The sequence below is a fragment of the Mesoplodon densirostris genome, chromosome 6 (genome assembly GCF_025265405.1).
Source record: "Mesoplodon densirostris isolate mMesDen1 chromosome 6, mMesDen1 primary haplotype, whole genome shotgun sequence".
NCBI lineage: Eukaryota > Metazoa > Chordata > Mammalia > Artiodactyla > Ziphiidae > Mesoplodon > Mesoplodon densirostris.
The window spans coordinates 5,216,830-5,235,060 of record NC_082666.1 but is presented as its reverse complement, the minus strand read 5'-3'; the positions used below and the strand labels follow the sequence as shown (position 1 = coordinate 5,235,060).

The window sequence follows — 18,231 nt, the reverse complement described above, 5'->3', positions numbered from 1 at the left end:
TACTGGAATGCACATTCCCTGGGATGTGGCCACTTTTCTGATGGCCACCAGCCAGCCCGTGGTCCCCTCCCAGTGCCCAGATGCTCCCATCTCCAGGCCTTTGTTCAAGCTGGTCCCTCCATCTGGAATGTTCTTCCCCAGTCTCCTCTTATTAAACTCCAGGCTTCCTTCAAAGCCTGGTGTCAAAAGCACCTGCACCACGAAGGCTCCCCCAGCCTCCCCAGCTGGAACCGATTTCTCCCCAGCATAGGATCCTTTTTTCCTTCCAGTTATGATGACTACATTTTCTGAACTGTAATTGGGACTCACCCTCTCTGTCATTAGTACAGTTGCCTTTTGGAGAACAGAGAGTATGAAAGCAGGCCCATCCAGGGACACATACGATCACTGCACAAATTGTAGGCCTCACATTCCTAGATTGTACTGCAAGTTACTGCAGTTCTGGGCCAGGAGGATGCACTAGACCAGCTCAGAGCCAGGCTCCAATGATTCAGACCCAGTTCAGGCCCATGCCTATGTAATAGGGAAGAAACTTTGTATTCTATTACAAGTTGATCACTAAAGGGATGTTGCCTATAAGCTTAAATTATACATCATGGCCCATCCCTGGGAACCCTGCCTCCCAGGTAATGAGCATTAAGCTAAAATATCTTTATTTAGCTCACAGGAAACATCCTGATCAGGCCCACCTGAGAATGACTGCAGGAAGGAAGAAATTAACACAACCCTCCGGGAGGCTGACCTGAACCAGGAAATATTGACTTTACTCCCTCCCCTTTCGGTATAAAAGAAGCCTGAATTCTAAGTCAGGCAAGATGGTTCTTTGGGACACGAGTCCACCATCTTCTCGGTCTGCTGGCTTTCTTGATAAAGTCGCTATTTCTTGGCCCAGCAACTCATGTCTTGATTTACTGGCCTGTCTTGCCACAAGCAGTAGGAGCTTGGACTTGGTAACACTTAGAGGTAGTGAGAGCTTGATGAATCAGTTTTTATTATTGTTGTTTTTGTTTTGTTTTTTTTTTTTCGGTACGCAGGGCCTCTCACTGTTGTGGCCTCTCCCGTTGCGGAGCACAGGCTCCGGATGCGCAGGCTCAGCGGCCATGGCTCATGGGCCCAGCCGCTCCGTGGCACGTGGGATCTTCCTGGACTGGGGCACGAACCTGTGTCCCCTGCATCGGCAGGCAGACTCTCAACCACTGTGCCACCAGGGAGGCCTGGGTTTTTTTTTTTTTTTGAAAACCCCTTAACTTGAGAGTTTCTTGAACAGAGGATGATTTATTTATTTTTAATTAATTAATTAATTAATTAATTAGGCTGCATGGAGTCTTAGTTGTGGCACCGAGATCTTCGTTGCAGCGTGTGGGCTCTCTAGTTGTGGCATGCGGGCTCTAGAGTGCACGGGCTTAGTTGCCCTGCGGCATGTGTGATTTTAGTTCCCTGACCAGAGATCAAACCTGCATCCCCTGCATTGGAAGGTGGATTTTTAACCACTGGACCACTAGGGATGTCCCAGATGATTTATTTCTCATCTTGCCATTTCTCAGCACTCTGACTGGTCTTGCCATACTAGATCTCAGTAAATATTTTTTGCAGTCAGATGGAATGTCTTCGTTAGACAGAACGAGTGGAGGTTTGGATAAGACCTGGGGTGGGGAAGCACAGGAGGTCCTGAGAACCAGAAGGATTATCTACAAATAATCTGCCATCAATCTTCCCCTCTCTGTACACATATGCTGCTCCCTCCATTGGCGGTGGGGGTGGGGGAGTTCTGAGGTCGCCCTGTGACTCACTTTGACTGACAGAATGCACTCCTAAGAGGCCTGTCAGCTTCCTTTGGAAGCCAGTTGCCATGCTATAAGGAAGCCCCGACTGTTCTGCTGGAGAGAGAGACCACAAGGAGAATCCTGGAGCGTGAGACACCTCATGATGGAAGAGACAGTGCAGCGGCATGAGTGACCCCTGTCAATACAAGGTGGAAGAGAAGACCCTTCCAAAACACCACCAAGTGGTGAGAAATTACAATTTGTTGTTTCAAGCCACTAAGTTTTGGGGCTGTTTGTTACACAGCAAGTGATCACTGACAAGGGAAGCTCCAATGTGTCTGAGATGAAAAAGGAATAACAGTAATAACCAACATGGGCTGAATGCCCACTAGATGCCAGCTTGTGCTAACAGCCAATATACATCATCTCATTCAACTTCTCACGACAGACCTCTTCCCCAATTTTCAGAGGCTCAACAAATCAGAGGCACTTGTCTAAAGACACACAGTAAGTGAGGATAGAGACAGAATCTAACTCAGGTCCGTCTGACTCTAACTCCTGCACTTTTTTTAACCATGGTTCCATGCTGGGGGCAAGTCCAGGGGAAAGGCATAGACTCAGTGCCTGCTTCTGGCTTTAGCTTGGACACCCACTGAGGAGGTGAGCTGAAGTGAGCTGGCTGGGCCTCTGTGCTTTCTGGAGCCTGTGGGTGGTTGTGCATGGCCATGCTGTGGACAAGATGCAGGCTCTGAGTGGCTGAAGAGAGGCTTGGCCTTGAAGCTAGATGGGGCCCCCAGGAGAGGCTGCGGAGGCTGCCCCCAGGCTCTGGGCTGGGCCAGCGCTTCAAGGCTGGCTCCCAGTTTGTGTTCAGTGTCTAGTGGTCTTCCACTTCCCTTCCCTTCAGTTGGACACTGATTTGCCAGAGCTTTCCGAGGTCTGGATGGCCAGAGAGGCTCTCCTATCCATCTGACAGCCAGGCGGTGGTGGGTGAAGATCCGGTAGCCTCAACCGATTGATTTGTAAAATGGGGTTGATGATAGACCCTAACTCACAAAATCATGGTGAAGAGGCAGGAATATACAGAACGTGGGTGCAACCACAACAAACCCTCAACAAATGTGCATTCTCCTTCCTACTCAACTCCGTCACCAGCTCCCTGTGGGAACTCAGGCAAATCACTGACTCTGTGTTTTAATTTCCTTACCTGAAAGTGCACAATAAAACGGGAGTATCCTTGGGCTTCCCTGGTGGCGCAGTGGTTGAGAGTCCGCCTGCTGATTCAGGGGACACGGGTTCCTGCCCCGATCCGGGAAGATCCCACATGCCGTGGAGTGGCTGGGCCTGTGAGCCATGGTCGCTGAGCCTGCACGTCCAGAGCCTGTACTCAGCAACGGGAGAGGCCACAGCAGTGACAGGCCTGCGTACCACAAAAAAAAAAAGGGGGGGGGCAGTATTCTTGATGGAGGGATGAATGACACCCAGCAAAGTCTTAGACTCTCCAGGCAGCGGATTGATGAGGGAAAGCTTTTCTGGCTTTCTTCTGAGGCCAGCACTGGACAGGGCACTAGCAGAGGTCAAATTCTTTCTCTGAGAGTCTCAAAGATTCTCTCTCCCTTCATTGTTTTCTTGTTTCATTCAATCATCTTTCTTTAAGCACCTACGAAGTGTCACAGATTGTGGTCCAGGTGCTGGGGAATTAAAAAATGAATAATTCAGTGAGTCTATTTGGGTGAGCTCCTAGTCTTGTAGGGGACACAGATATGTATAAAAACGACGACCATCAGCAAGATTGGGACTGTGATAGAGGGAATGTCGGAGTGTGCCAGTGGGGGTTAGAGAAGAAAAAAGCAGAGAAAGAGAGAGAGAAGGGAGGGAGCATAAAGGGAGGCAAATTTCCAAAGGAGTGAAAGGAAAAATAAGACCTGAATCTGACCAGTGACAGGGCTTCCCATATTCCACGTGAAATTAAGGCAAAGGAGATCCATATCTAGCCATGACGTGGTTTTAAAAAAGAAAATCATGAATAAAGAAATATATTTAAAAGTATTTTTTAAAATTAATTAATTTATTTTTGGCTGCATTGGGTCTTCGTTGCTGCATGCAGGCTTTCTCTAGTTGCGGTGAGGAGGGGCTACTCTTTGTTGCAGTATGCGGGCTTCTCACTGCAGTGGCTTCTCTTGTTGCGGAGCACGGGCTCTAGGTGCACGGGCTTCAGTAGTTGTGGCTCGCGGGCTCTAGAGTGCAGACTCAGTAGTTGTGGCACACGGGCTCAGTTGTTCCACGGCATGTGGGAATCTTCCTGGACCAGGGCTCAAACCCTTGTCCCCTGCATTGGCAGGAGGATTCTTAACCACTGTGCCACAAACAGGGAAGTCCCAAGAAATATATTTATAAGTATTATGCAAAAATATTAAATTTCAATGTAACAAAAAACAGTGATCACATTTTGGGACAAATAAAATTATGTATTCAAGAAATCTGTAATTCGCTGTGAGAGGTAGATGAAATTCTCCCTTGGGCTCAGTTTGGGGGTCCAAAGAGATTTCTCCACTCATAGGCAGAGCTGTGAGTTTCCTGATATTTAAAAGCAGCAGAAGAACAAAAGAGCCTAAACTGAACAAACTCTTGCCCATTGGTTCATGCCAGCTCTCCCCAGCTTTGCCCTGCTCGGTGCACTCATTCCATACCTCCTTTCAGTGTTCCAACCCTGGGTATTGCTGTTTACTTTTTAGTAACTTTAATGAAGTGAAACCGTCTCCTTGAATGTCCCTCTCTACATTGCAGGCAGTCTCTTGGAGCTAAATGACCCTAAGGTCCAGCCTTGGTCCAGCCTTCATGCTCTGCTCTCTTCCTCCTCTTTCCTACCTCTGTCCTCTCTGGGTCCTGAGCTCTGGGAGAGCTTGGACGGGCACCTTCACAGTCCTAGAGAAATCCCAGGTGCCAGCCCCGGTTGACAGCATCAGATCACGGACAACAGCCCCCCTACCTGCCCCAGCATCTTAGCCTTGTTTTCCCCAGGAAAGGCTCAAACGTCAAAGAGTAGCACTGCTGGGTTCAAATCCTTGCTCCACCACCCATGCCATTAGTGACCCTGATTTCCTTATCCATAAAGTGGGAACAATAATAACTGTCTCCCAAGCATTGAATTATCTCTTGTAAAGTGCTTAGCAGCCTGCCCAGCTGGGAAAAGTGCTCAATAAACAGTACCCAGCATCGTGGCTGTTGTCACCCCGGAGAAGTGCAGAATGAGAATGATTTCCTGAATCCGGGACAAAACCTGGGGTTTGTGGTACAAGTGAAGCACCCGCTGCCATTTAAATCCCACGGACTTAGCAGCCTTTGCTGTCCCCAGAGGGCGTCACTCCCCTTCTAGATCTACCACCAGAGCAGAACACTTGTCCCCTTGACTTTCTCTCTGCTTGCCATCTGTAATATTTCCTCACCTGTCTTTCAGAGCACTCAAAGCCCTCCAAACTTTTCATCTTTTTTTTTGGTTCTCTCTCACCAGATAATAAAAAGAGGTAACCTCCTGGTTCATAAAGAGTTCCAGAGTCCCTTACCTCCCAGCCAACAAGGTCAAGGGCCAGACACTCATTCCTCCATTCAACAATATTCAAATATTGAAAAAAATTATTTATTCATTTTTATTTATTTATTTATTGGGCTGCGTAGGGTCTTAGTTGCGGCATGCGGGATCTTCTCTAGTTGCCCCACTGCATGTGGGCTCTTAGCTCCCAGACCAGGGATGGAATCCACGTCCTCTGCATTAGAAGGCAGATTCTTAACCACTGAACCACCAGGGAAGTCCCCAACTACATTCAAACATTTATTGAGCGCCTACTGTGTGCCAGGCACCTTGCTCAGTGCTAACCATAACCTGAACCGTAATCCTACTCAGGCTGAAACGGGTTAAATTTTCTCCCAGGTCTGACTGTGTGGCCTCAGGCAAGTTACTTAACCTCTCAGAGTCTCCATTCCTCACCTGTGAACTGGAACAGTAATATCTGCCACCGAGTTGGGATTAAATGAGACCAACGACTCCCCTGCGGCTGGCGTTCACCGTTGGTGTTTACGGTGCATATGGACAATTGCCAGAAATGATTTGGATTCCAGGCTCCAGATACGTTTCTTTTTGTCTTTGCTTTTTCAAATTGTTTGTTTTTCTGATTGCCAAAGCATCTAGAATTAAAAGTGAGTATCCCCCTCCGCCCTCGCGACCTCACACCGCAGAGGTAACCAAGAGCAGAGCGCATTCTCCCTGACCTTTTGTCTTGCATTCACACAAATACACAAACACTCAAGAGAATTGGTTTATCATGTTTCATCTTACGAAAATGGAATAAAGTATCTAGACTGTGCAACAACCTTGCTTTTGAAGTAACAATGTATTATTACTTCAGTTTCCGTTCCGTGCTTACATCAAATACGTATTTTAACAAGATCCGAGTTTATGGTCTGGGAGCAGGCGCTGCGGCTCTGCAAGGGGAGGGGGCGGAGATCCGGGCTCTCACCCCTCCCTTCCCAACCCTCCCTGCGTCAGGGCCTCACCCGCCCCGGCCCCCTCCAGCCCAGCCCCCCTTCTTCCGGACCTCTCTCCCCGCCTCTCGCCCCAACCCCCTTCACTGGGCCTCCTCCCCTTCCCAGCAGCCCCCCTCCGATCCCTCCCCCTTCTCTCCGCGGGCCCCTTCTAGGGCCCCCACCCAGGGTCCCCTTCCCAGGCCCCTTCTCCCGGCTCCGTCCCCTAGGCCCTCCAGCCCCTCCTCCGGGTCTCTCCCGCGAGCCCCTCCCGCTCCCAGGCCCCCCATCTCTCATACCCCTCCCCCTCCCGGGACCCCAGCCTCCCCTCGGGCCCGGGGGCGGGGCGGGCGTCGCGGATCCCGGGAGGCGCGGCAGGGGGCGCTGCGCTGGCCGAGGCGCGGCTGCGGGCGGCGGCGGCGGCGCCAGGAGGAGGCGGGAGGACGCGGGGGCGGTGGCAGGCGGGGGGCGGGGAGCCGAGCGCGAGAGGGAGGCGAGCGGCTAGACATAGGCTCCGAGGCTCCAGCGAGCGAGCGACGAGCGAGCCCGGTGAGGGAGGGAGCGAGCTAGCAGCCGCGCCGCCGCCTCGCAATCCGCCGCCATCCTGCCGCCTCCGCGCCCGACCGCCGCCCGACCGCCATCGCCCGGCCCAGTCGCGCCCGCGGAATCAGACCAGGTGGGCCTGGGGCGCGGGGCGGCGGGGGCCGGGGCGGCGGCGGCGGCGGGCGCGGCGCTAAGATGGAGGCGGCGCGGCCCGGCCGGCTTTGTCTCGGCGGCGGCTGACTGACAGCGGCGCCCGGGCCCGGCCGACCTTTGTCCGCGAGCGCCGGGCTCGGCCCGCCCCGCGCCGCCGCCGTTCGCCCGCGGGGCCGGGCTGGGGGCGGCCGGGGGGCGGCGGGCGGCCAGCTCGCCATTGTTGTGGCGGCGCCGCGCGGCTTGGGCTCGGCTGACTGCGGGGTCGGGCCGCTCCCCCCGCCGGGCCCGCAGCCCCCGCCGCCCCCGCACCCCGGGGCCAGGCCTGGGCGCAGCGCGGCGGGGGGCCTCCGGGGGAGGGGCCGTCGGGGCGGACGGGTCCGCGGAGCCCCCGGAGTCGCCTTTCCGCCCCACATTTCGGCGGCCGCGAGTGCCTCGGCGGTCGGGGGCGTCGGGTCTGGTTTCCTGCCGCCCGGCCCCATCTTGCTTCCTAGCGAGAGCGCCTCCGGGGTGCAGAGCCGGGGTCGCGGCGACCCTCGGGGCCGGCGGTCGGGGGTGGAGTCGCCTAGCCTTTTCGGATCCCCCCGGGTGTCCCCGAAATTGATGGTCAGGGGTTGCTGGCCTGTGTGCCAGGGACAGGGGGTTCACAGCCGCCTAGACGGCCGCGGTTTGAGTGCGGGAAGAAGAGGATTATTTTCAAAACACTTAATGCTCTGTTGCTGAAAATGTTTAATAATAAACAGGATGTCGCTGCTTAGGGCCTGCCAGATGGGTTTTTTTTCCTCCTTTCCTTTTTCTTAGTTTTTTTCCCCCCCTCTGCCTTCTAAGTAAAACCTAGCACTGTCGAAATCGCGGGCCTCTGAAGAGTGTATTTGCCTACATAAAATTGGAAGGCGTTTTTTCCCTTTTCTTTTCTCCCTCTTTCTAAATATCGTGGGAGGTCCGAGCCCACCTTAGGCAAGCCGAGGAGGTGTTTTTCAGGGGAATGGTTCGCTTGAAGGAAGTGGGAGAAGGGGGGCTGGGGGAGGCTCTCCGGAGTGTGTCATTTGCTAAATGGCTGCCCGGGAGAAACCTTTAGAAGGCTTTGGTTTACAGGATTGTTAAATTGACCCTGAGATTTTTTTTTTCCTTTAAGGTTTGGTATGCATTTTAAGTGCTTTGTATATTATAATCTCTTTTGGTTTTTGTAATCATCCGTTTGAGGTCTTAGCATGGTTTCTCCGAATACAATTGCAGCCATCCAGCCCTGTGTGCGCAGTGCTGTGGTGGAAGGTGGGACTGGGGAGGCCCAGGCTTTGGGGTGCAAATCCTGCTTCTGTCGGAAAACTCTGGAATTCTCACAGCCTTCCTTGGCATACGTAGGGACATTGCGTCCTCCCCCTGAAGATGGTGAAGGACCTAGAAGAGGGCCTGCTACACAGTTGGTGCTTAATAGTTGCTTTTCCTATGGTTGTTTGTATACCTGCCCTCAAGTCCTAGGGTGGAAGTTAGCCACTTGTGGTGCCACCCGTTGTGCTGAGCCGTCAGGTGGATGCCACAGGTGCTGGGCTAAGGCATGGCCAGGGGAAGACTTCAGGGCACAAAACATCACTGGGTTCTTGCTTATTCCTTGCTGGGCCTCTGTGGGGAGACAGGGATGGGAAAGAGAAGCATTTGGAGCCCTCAAGGACTACATAGACCTGGGCTGTGTGGTGGTAGGTCTCTGTCCTTGGATCCGAGGTGCCTGCCTCTTCCGAGGCTGTTCCTGCAGCTCGGGTTAAGGCACAGCAGAACAGTACAAGATGCTAAGGACAACAAGTAGAGGGCCAGGGAGTCTCTGCCTCTTGAGGATATCTGTTTTCCTTTGGGAATGGCAGAAAATCATTTGCTTGTTTGGGCAAGTGTGTCTCTTGGAACCTGGATTCTGGTCGTCGTTGGGTTACCGTACACAAGTTTCAGTCTCAGCTCCTGCATCTGTAAAATGGGAATAATTATGTCTTGCCTTGGGTATCTGTTGGGTCCCTTGGGAGCCTCACATACTATTTGCAGCAAAGCACTTCCGTCCACGGGAGGATGATGAAAATGTATGTTTTCGGTTACCTAGTTTTCTGGTTTCTTTCTCCTAGTTCCTGATCTTTTTCTCCTGTTACCTTGGTTGGTGGAACCACCCCCAATTCTATCCGCAGCTAACGTTTTGATTTTGCCTGGAAGCACCAGAATGGCCTAGAAGAGCTAGGCTACTCAGCCAAATCTGGGGTGTGTGCTGTTTATGGGAGACCATAGGAAGGACTGAGGCTAATACTCGGGAGACTGACCCCAGTCTTGGTCACGGATGAGGGCTGAGACCCAGGTTACCTCTGGGCCAAACCTGTAGCTTGTTTGTAAAGGGCCTTGGAGACAACTCTGCTTGGACATACGGTGGTTCTGCAGTTAGTGGGAAATCTGTTTTGGTTCATTTTGGCATTCCCACAGACATCTTGGTTGTGTTTTGTTTTGTTTTGTTTTTTAAACCTCCTTGGAACCTCCTCCTGGCTGTGTGACTGAGACATTTTAGCGGGTCAAGTCATCCTTTTCCTGCTTCTTGCCTCTTGGCCCATTCTTTATATTTGATTTCAGTCTGGCTCTTCACTGTTGGTTAGCTGGTTGGTTAGGGGAGGTGATGAATTAGCTCCATCTCCCACAAGCCTTTTTGATTACCTGTGAATCTCAGTTACCATTGGCTCCCTAGTGCTGCTTGCATGGTGGAGGGGCCTGTCATGCCCTGCAACATTCTGGGTCCTCTCCGGGCTCCTTCAAGTGCAAATGGGTAAAAGGAGAGCCTGGGGAAGGAAGAGCCGGAAAACCTTGGGAGAGAGGAATTTCAGGAATGGCAAGTCAGAACCAGTTCCTGCACTGTGTAGTTGCCTGGAGCCCAGCGAGGGATGTTTGTTATGCCTTTTGGTTGGTCCATCCCCCCACCCCCTTTTAAATTTCAGTTCTTTTTTTCCTGAAGGATTATTTTATTGTGCTTTCAAGATTTTTTTTTTTTTTTTGCCTTGCACAAAGTACTGACTCACGTTGCTAATGGCTGTATGCTGGTTGTATGTCTCATTCTGCTGGTTTAAGATTGTTCATTTCTATGTTTGTTTCTGTTTCAAACCAGAACAGGCCAGTTGGGCCAGTACACGTATTTCTAAATTTGATAATGAGGCTTCTCTACTTTCAAATGTGCGTGTCTTGTTATGGGTGGGCAGGTGTTAAATAGGGCCCATCTACACTAGATTTTAAAGCGATGCGTTTCCCTCTGAAGAATAAAATTTCCAGCAGAGATCTGTCGGGGTTTGTGTCCTGAAATTTCATATTTTAGTCAGGGCAAACTAGACTATCTTCTTTTCCAATCATAACTTGATTTCTTTCTGAAGATCCTTTTCTGGGGCTTGTACAGACTTGGGAACCTTGGGTCTGTCATTTGAACAAATAAATAACGGCGTAATCTGAAAAATATATGTATGTATAACTGAGTCATTTTCCTGTACACCTAAAACTAACACAATACTGTAAAGCAACTATACTTCAATTAAAAAAATAGATAAACAGCGAGGATTTACTGTATATCAAAGGGAGCTACATTCAATATCTTGTAATAATGTATAATGGAAAATAATCTGAAAAAGAAAAAAATATATAACTACATCACTTTGCTGTACCCCTTAAACTAAGACATACTTTAAATCAACTATATTTCAGAGAAAAAAAGAAAAAAAGGCGTGGCCTGTGGTGCTGGAGATGAGAGCGAGGTGAGAGATGGTGAGCCTTCTGGTGAAATAAAACTGTTTATGACAAGCTTTTGGGTGTACAAAGTGCCATTTGAACCGGCCTCCTCCCCTGGGAGCGCGGAAGACCTGGGCTGTGCTGTCGGTGATATCACCGAGTCTCTGTGGGTGGCACGTCGGAGTCTGCTCGGGGAGGGAGGCCTGCCCTCGTGACTTGAGCCAAAAGTCTCGGTCGAGTTTGTTCTTAGCTGTACTTGTTGATTTTTTTTTTTCCGTGTGGCCTGAGCTGAGCGCTGGGTTGCTGTGTAAGGTGCCAGCAGCGTGGTTGGCCTGTAAAGCTTGTGCGTGCAGCGGGAGGTGTCTGTGGGCAAAGTGCGGTCTAAAGTTGCCGGCTGTCCTGGTCTTTCACGTTCTTTTTCAGATGACTTCTTTCCGCTCTCACCTCTGCAGCTGGTTTTGTAGCTCTGCTCTGTATCCTTTCTTCCTCCTTTCAAGAAAACTACCAGCCTTTTTCTCCTGTGGCGGTGCAGAAGCAGTATGTATTGCTTTTAGAAGTCACTGCCGAACATTGGCCAGGCATGGTGCGAGGCCCTTTAAGTGCGTTTTTCCCCATTCATAAAAGGAACATTTTCACTGAAAAAAATTTTGCAAAATAGTGAAAAGTATAAAGACAAAAATAAAAACAAAAATCACCTGTAACCTCACCATCCAGAGATACCTACATTAAGACTGATGTATTTCTTTCCTTTGATTTTATGGTTTTTTTTTTCAAAATTAGAAAAATATACTATCTACACTATTCACAGATCATATAGTTTGTCTTAACGTTATAGTATGTTTCTCTGAGTTACTGAAAATATGATTTTTTAATAATTACATAATTGCTATTATATGGATATGCCATGATTTGCTTAATTCTCTGTTATTAGACATTTAGGTGGTTGTTACCCATTTTTTGTTATTATAAACATAACTTTAGGGAGCCTCCTTGCGCGTAAACCTTGGCTTCACGTTGCTGATTATTTCCTGCAAGTGGAATTTCCCGGTCGGAGGGTGTGCAGGCTCCTGCTTTGGCTCTATCTGGAGCAGCACCAGTTTCCTCCTTGGTCACTCCATCTTCAGCCTTGGGCACAAGGCAGCCTCCTTCGTGGACCACTGAGTTCTGGGTGTCTCAGTCCTGGCGAAGCCTTTTGATGAGTGGGGCTTGGGGTCTTACTCCATTTCCTGGTATGAGTCTGGACGAGTGTCTTGACTTAAACGTTTATTGTTCTGGGGACGCAGATGTGGATGCCCCACTTGTGTTCCTCAGGAGCTCATGGTCCGGTGCGGGGAGGCAAGCACCTCCTTACAGAGGCCTTCGGGAACTCCTCAGCCCAACTCCATCATCACCTGCCTGTTGCATCATCTTTCTTAACCCTGTTGCTTTTCTTCTTTTTCTTAAAATATTTATTTATTTATTTGGCTGCGCTGGGTCTTAGTTGCGGCACGCGGGATCTTAGCTGCGGGCGTGCGGGATCTTTAGTTGTGGCATGCGAACTCATACTTGTGGCGTTTGGGATCTAGTTCCCTGACCAGGGATCGAACCTGGGCCGCCTGTATTGGGAGTGTGGAGTCTTAACCACTGGACCACCAGGGAAATCCCCCCTCTTGCTTTTCTTTACAACTCTTTTCACAACTTTACAGTTTTTTTATTTTTTTATTTTATTTATTTATTTATTTTTTTGGGTACGTGGGCCTCTCACTGCTGTGGCCTCTCCCGTTGCGGAGCACAGGCTCCGGACGTGCAGGCTCAGCGGCCATGGCTCACGGGCCCAGCCGCTCTGCGGCATGTGGGATCTTCCCGGACCGGGGCACGAACCCGTGTCCCCTGCATCGGCAGGCGGGCTCTCAACCACTGCGCCACCGGGGAAGCCCTTTACAGTTTTTTTTTTTTTTTTTTTTTTTGCTGTACGCGGGCCTCTCACTGTTGTGGCCTCTCCCGCTGCGGAGCACAGGCTCCGGACACACAGGCTCCGCGGCCATGGCTCGCGGGCCCAGCCGCTCCGCGGCATGTGGGATCTTCCGGGATCGGGGCACGAACCCGTGTCCCCTGCATCGGCAGGCGGACTCTCAACCACTGCGCCACCAGGGAAGCCCCCTTTACAGTTTTTTTAAACAATTATTTTATTGTGGTAAAATACACATAACAAAAGTTATCATTTTAACCTTTTTTTTTTTTTTTTTGCGATACGCAGGCCTGTCACTGTTGTGGCCTCTCCCGTTGCGGAGCACAGGCTCCGGACGCGCAGGCTCAGTGGCCATGGCTCACGGGCCCAGCCGCTCCGCGGCATGTGGGATCTTCCCAGACCGGGGCACGAACCTGCATCCCCTGCATCGGCAGGCGGACTCTTAACCACTGCACCACCAGGGAAGCCCCATTTTAACCATTTTTAAGTGTACAGTCCAGTGGCATTAAGTACATTCACAGTGGTGTGCAACCACTGTCCATCTCTAGCACTTTATCATCTCAGTAAATTGAAACTCTGCACCTATTAAACACCACCCCCCCCAATTCCCCCTGCCCTAGGCCCTGGCAAGTGTCATTTTACTTTCTGTCTCCATGAGTTCGATTACTCTGGGTCCCTCAGATAAGTGGAATTATCCAATCTTTGTCCTTTGGTGAATGGCTTCTTTTACCTAGCATAATTTTTCAAGTTTATCTATCTGTGTTGTTGTGGCATGTGTCTGGATTCCATTCCTTTTTAAGGCTGAATAATATTTCGTTACACACACACACTCCACATTTTGTTTATCCATTCACCTATCGATGGGCGACAACTTGGAAATAGATGTTTTTTTAAATTTATTGAATTGTCCCTCTGCCCCGGTGGAGTGAATGAGTGTCACATGAAGCAGATTCTTTTTTTTTTTTTTTTTTTTTTTTTTTGCGGTATGCGGGCCTCTCACTGTTGTGGCCTCCCCCGTTGTGGAGCACAGGCTCCGGACGCGCAGGCTCAGCGGCCATGGCTCACGGGCCCAGCCGCTCCGCGGCATATGGGATCCTCCCAGACCGGGGCACGAACCCGTATCCCCTGCATCGGCAGGCGGACTCTCAACCACTTGCGCCACCAGGGAGGCCCGAAGCAGATTCTTTTGCTTCCATTCCTCCCTGTGCTCTGTGTCTCACACAGAGGACACTCCATCAGCACGTGTAGGATGAGCTATGGGGCTACTTACGGGGGTCTGGTGGGAGCCCACCGAGAAGTCGAGCCCACCTCAGCCTGGGTTCCAGTGGTCAGAGAAGGCCTTCTGGAGAACATAGCAGACTTGAAGCAAGCACCTCTCGCAAATAGTAAGCGAGCCCTGGAGTATTAAAAATGTGCTTCTAAGTTGAAATCAGAAATGCATGGGCCACAGAAGAAAGCTGGTGGGTCAGCTTGCTTTCCAGAGCCCCAGGCCCTTCGACTGTGGACGTGGTGGGAGTGCTCTGGTGGGGCGGGGGCCGGGGCCACCCATGAGGCAGGTAGGACTTCACCTCCAGTCATTGAGTTGATTCTCCCAGCATGCTTTGAGCTCATCTCTGGGTGGAATGGGGGGTGAATGTCACTGCATGACCAACTGGAAAAAGGAGGTCATCTCCTGCGCTCTTTCCACGGTTCCTTTGTGCCTTTAGAGCTTTTTTCGGCAGGTGTTGTTTACATCCAGTTCAGAGCTTAGAGAACTGCTCTGTTCTAGGCCGTGCAGAACATGCAGGCCAGTCTGGGAGGGCCGACCTGTCAATGGGACTGAATGGGCTGAGTGTTCAGAAATAGTTGGGGAGAGTGGAACGTTGCCCTGAAGCATAAAGTGGAATTCTTTCTGATACAAAATTAATTACAAAGGTATACTTACTGGAAAAAATAAATAAAAGAAAAAGCAAGGGTACATAGAAAAATGAAAGCTCTTCCTTCTGTCTTCCCAGGTGGTAGCCACTATTTATGGTTTGGTGTGTTTATCCTTCATGTGAATATGGCCCTTTGTAGGCAGGTTTTTTTTTTTTTTTTGCGGTACGCGGGCCTCTCACTGCTGTGGCCTCTCCTGTTGCGGAGCACAGGCTTCGGACGCGCAGGCTCAGCAGCCATGGCTCACGGGCCCAGCTGCTCCGTGGCATGTGGGATCTTCCCGGACCGGGCACGAACCCGTGTCCCCTGCATCGGCAGGCGGACTCTCAACCACTGCGCCACCAGGGAAGCCCTGTAGGCAGGTTTTTTAAAGAGCAAAAATGGGATCATACTAGTTTTTCTTCATTTTTAAACGTATCATGAGCATTTTTCCATACTAACATATACAGATCTATCATACTGTTAATGTTTTAAAAATAATACTTAGGAGGTTTTTAAAAAATATGCAAGTGTATGGAAGAAGAAAACAAAAATAGTTCTTAATCCCTTGGCCCAGATATTCCCAGTTGACTTTTTAAAAAAGTAGTTAGAAAAATTCAATCTGTATTGAAAAGCATAAGGGTTCCTCTCCAATCTCTCTGAAAGGAAACCATTATTTGAAGTTTCTTGTGATTCCTAATAGAAAAAAAATTATGCACATTATCCATGTATATATATTCTTCTTAAAGCAGGTTGCCCTTTTCACTTAATGTCTTGGTGTGCTCTACGAGGGCCTTTATAGATGTATTACATCATTTATTTTAGTAACTACGGAGAATAGTCTGTGAATATACTTGATTTATCCCATTTCTATTGGTGGACAGTTGGGCTGTTTCTAATTTTGGGATATTACTCAATTTTGGTAGAATTCAGTCAAATTTCTCTTCAAAAACATGTAATCTGTATATAATAGCACGTGAGAGTGTGTTCCTGTAGTGTGGACTCTTCCTGTTGAATAGCGTTTTGGTAAGAATTCTGTGAAACTCCTTTTCAAAAAACTTTGTGCCAGTTTATATACAGTAGTACATGAGAGCGGGTGTTTCTGAACTGAGGGCTTTCTTTTTTTTTTTTTTTTTTTTTTTTTTTTTTTTTTTTTTCTTTTTGCGGTATGTGGACCTCTCACTGTTGTGGCCTCTCCCGTTGCGGAGCACAGGCTCCGGATGCGCAGGCCCAGCGGCCATGGCTCACGGGCCCAGCCGCTCCGCGGCATATGGGATCCTCCCAGACCGGGGCACGAACCCGTATCCCCTGCATCGGCAGGCGGACTCTTAACCACTGCGCCACCAGGGAGGCCCTGAGGGCTTTCTTAAGTGAACAGCTTTTGGGGGTCATTTTGGGCATGCACATTTCCCAAATTAAAAGCAGTGGCTGTTTCAGGCTTCCTGTAGTTGGCGTAGGATCTCAGGCTGTGATTGGTGTGCACACGTGTATCAGAAATGGTGTTTGCTGTGGACTCCCAGGGCTGAAGTGGCCCTGTGCCTCTCATTAGGTAAGGCCAGTGGGGGAACCGGCGGGGGGGTTGTGGGGAGGGGCACAGGTAGCCAGATCTTAGGTTGATTTTCCTTATCAACTAAAATGATGGTACTTGGCACAGAAAGCCTGGCAGAGAGGATTCAGAGACCTCCTCTGTTTGGAGTTCTCACATGGCCCTTCTGGAGATTTCTGAGGCTCGCGTTACAGCCCTTGGTAGTCTTGTTGTTGCTAATGCATCTTACTGTGGAATTTATCCGGAGGCCTGTGCTCTATTGTGTTCAGTTCTCAACTCAACCACGTGGCCTCCGGCCCCGACTTTCCCGGCCTGGTTATGCTAGGAGATCACACCTAGTGGGCGAAGTGACTGTGGACGTGAAGCCCCTGGAAACGCCTGGGTGGTATTTCATCAGGCTGGGGCCTCTGGTGAGGTGAGTGCCCCGGGGAGGTGCCGATTGGCAGCGCTGGCCCTCGCGGGCTGTTAACTGTTAGCGCGAACCTAGAGAGGAATCTAGAGAGAAATCGCGGGGAGAGTTGGGGATGCCTCGCCCCCCTCTCCTCCTTTCCTGAGGGAGAGTAGCCCTTGCCTTTGATGGTCAGCTGCCTTCAGGTCCAGGTTCTTCCACTTGCAAGCTGGGTGATTAAGATTATTTAATCTTTTGGAGTCTCTGTTCTCTTTCTCTGCAAAATATCGTAGTAACACCTGCCTCCTAGAATTGGGGGAGGATTCAGTGGGTCCTACGCTGAAGTGTTTCTAAGGTGCCTGGCACAAGGCGAGCAGGCTCTCGGTAAACAGTAGCTATTAATGGTTCCTGGATTCAGCACTGGCCGAGGGCCTGGGGGGTTGGAGTAGGCAGGCTTATACACTTGGGGCTCTTTTGTTTACTAGATGCTGGCGTTTCTCATTGTGTGCTAAGCCCTGTGCTACATGCTGAAGATTTAGACCCAAGTCAAACAGCCCCTGCCCTCGCCTCCAGGAGCTCAGACACCTTACCAGGGGTACCAGGGGCCTCCCCTTGGGGCGGGGGCGTTGGGGCTCCCCCAGCAGGAGCGTTTGATCACTGGCTGCTTCCCCTCCCTGAGTTGGTTCTGTTCTTGGAGAGTTTTAGGTAAATGTCTTGAGAGGAATGAAGATACGGTTTGTTCCAGTTCATGGCATCAGGCAGACAGGAGTGTTCATTTCTGCTGTTTACACCTTCCTGGACCTTGAACAGGCCTCCTTTACCCCTCTGAGCCTCTGTTTCTGTATCTGCCGGGTGGGGATGGAACCTGCCTCTCAGTGTTGCTGTGATGATGGTACCTAGTCAGCTCGGAAACAGGATGATGTGTTGCTACTATATTGCTCAGTTTATCTAGATCTTGAAACAATGTAACAGTAACAGTACAGGCTTGTTACAAAAAACCCAAACACGCCAGAAGTACACAGAGTAGCAAGTAAAAGTCACTCCTTGCCGCTAGCCTTCAGAGTGAGATGATGAGTGCTGTCTTGGAAACAGTTACGTTTTCCAGTAACGGGAATGTTTTAGCTGAACGTGTGAGTTTCATCCCTGAAGTGACCACCGGAAAACAGGAGACTCGAATGTTTATAGGTGTACTTAAGACATTTCATATGTGTTTTCCCAGCATTGTCACTTCAGTCCTTTCCTGCCTTCTCAAGGAAAAAAGAAAGGACCATGGTAATTCTTTGTCCACCTGCATGAATCCTAACGCTGTGTTGGTCATACTAGCGGCGGGAGAGAGTAGCTTTTAACCAAGTGCTGCCCTCCAGAGATCTTAAGGCAGTGTGATGAGGTTTTGATGTGGGAGTTTGGGGTACGGGCGCAGGGAGGGCCGTGTGGTCTGTGATGTGGACTTGTTAGCGGAAGGGGCAGCAGAGTCTGTGATAGTTCAGGAACTGGGGAGAGATGATGGAGTGGTTGTAATGCCCGTTGATCGTAAATAAAGTTGATCGTAAGTAAAGTTGGTGTGCTTAGGTGAAGGCACATGTTCCTCTTTTCTTTTGCTGAAATGACGGGTTGGCCTCCTTCTGAAAGCCCCTGGGCAACACTCGGCCCTGATGTTTGGGTTCTTCCTTTTCATAACTTCAGACCTGCTCTTGCCTGATTGGTGGCCCATGGACTGTCACCATCCTGGGTTTCCTCTAGAGTCTGAGGCTTGGAG

At 50.2% G+C, this 18,231-nt stretch overlaps 1 protein-coding gene across 21 annotated transcripts in view; it reads left to right on the top strand.

Moving 5' to 3' along the window:
* Positions 1-6,749: 6,749 nt before the first annotated feature.
* PRRC2B (proline rich coiled-coil 2B) overlaps positions 6,750-18,231 on the top strand; it is a 94,738-nt gene continuing 83,256 nt past the window's right edge. For 18 of the 21 annotated variants that reach the window (XR_009532811.1, XM_060101890.1, XM_060101896.1 and 15 more), the window contains exon 1: positions 6,755-6,954. The gene's annotated coding sequence lies outside the window, so the exon portion shown is untranslated. Of the gene's footprint in view, positions 6,955-10,676; positions 10,727-18,231 lie in introns of those variants that run through there. The other 3 variants (XM_060101891.1, XM_060101892.1, XM_060101893.1) reach the window with 3 other exon arrangements.